General features: G+C 46.4%; 1 protein-coding gene across 1 annotated transcript in view; it reads left to right on the forward strand.

The window, feature by feature from the left end:
* Positions 1 to 1,471, forward strand: part of CD99L2 (CD99 molecule-like 2) — a 125,026-nt gene that overhangs the window by 3,838 nt on the left and 119,717 nt on the right. The gene's annotated exons all lie outside the window — the stretch shown is intronic.

Below are 1,471 nucleotides of genomic sequence, written 5' to 3' on the forward strand. Positions count from 1 at the left end.
CGAGCCCCGGGCCCGTGGGGGTTGACTCCGCCGCGGTCGGAGTAGCCGGAGAGGAGGGCTGACGCTGGGCTGGAAACAGCGGATGGGCCCCCTAAAATCCTGAACGAGGTGTCACCACTGGTGACAACAGCTGTCCCCAGGAGTTTACCTTTGAGAAAACCTTAAAGAGAGCAGTCATTTTCGAAATTTGCTGCGAGGTCACAGACCGCAGAAGCACCTAGGTGGATTCCTAGCTCCTTTTGTCGGGATCACAGCGGGCATGGGGTGTGGGGGTGGGTCAGCGAGGTGTAGGTCTAACCAGCTCTCTAGGTGCTTCTGCCGTCCGCTTCAGTTTTTGAGACTCTGGTCATGTTTTGCCAAGGAACAGGAGAGAGAAATCCCGCTGAATCAAGGAAGCACGTTTCTTAGACCCTTTGCTGCTCAAAATGTGGTCCAGGGCCCAGCCGCATAGGCATCACCTGGGAGCTTGTAAGAACTGCAGCATCTCACGCCCCGCCCCCGACCTACTGAGTCTGATTCTGCATTTCAACTAGATCCGTGGGTAATTCTCTGGCACATTCAAGTTTGAGAAGCATCTTATTAGAATAAATGCAGTCTGTGGTTAAAAATAGGGTCTTAAACATGTACCAACAGAATCTTCTTACACTTATTTATATCCTATGTCCCCATCAGAAAAAGGGATTAAGGGAAGCACTGTAATTGAACATGAATTATGCTCCGAGCTTCCTGACAATAGAAGTGAACCCAGCTGGCGGAAAATATATGAGTTCAGGAAACACACACACACACACACACACACACACACTTTGTCCTGGTACTGAGTTCTAGTAAGATTTGTGTCACATAAAGGAACACTGGAAAACAGTGGATGGTACTAGCCAAGACACTTTTGCAAAAGATGCAGAAATGTTTTTCATGTGGGTAACCCACCTGGAGTTGATTCATGAAGAGCCACTTAACATTCTACGGAGGTGCCAGCTCTGTTCTAGGAACTGATGATGCAGTAGTGAACAAAACTGAGATTGTCTTCATAGAGCTTACGTCCTGGTCCGGGCAGAAAACAAGCCCAACATCGAAATCTATATATATTGTCAGTGCTATGGAGAAAAATAAAGGAAGTTATAGGGGTAAAGAGTTGTTGAATTTTCTTTTTCATTTTCCCTTTAGGATGAAATTTTTATTTTGTTTACGATGCATTTGTGGGAAAAAGTATGATCATTTGATTGACTTGCATCTGATAACATGGAAATCTTGAAAGTGGAAGCACAAAAAAAGTTAGAAAAATGATACTCCCTTCAAAGCTGTCTTCTGAAAGTCTTCAACATGCTGTGCACATTGAGAAGGTGGGGAATAGAAATGATTGGGTCTTGCCGTCACGGTGGCTCAAGCCTGTAATCCCAGCACTTTGGGAGGCCGAGACAGGCGGATCACGAGGTCAGGAGATCGAGACCATCCTGGCTAACACGGTGAA

This window comes from Mandrillus leucophaeus, unplaced genomic scaffold (assembly GCF_000951045.1).
Source record: "Mandrillus leucophaeus isolate KB7577 unplaced genomic scaffold, Mleu.le_1.0 Scaffold1288, whole genome shotgun sequence".
Classification (NCBI taxonomy): Eukaryota; Metazoa; Chordata; class Mammalia; order Primates; family Cercopithecidae; genus Mandrillus; species Mandrillus leucophaeus.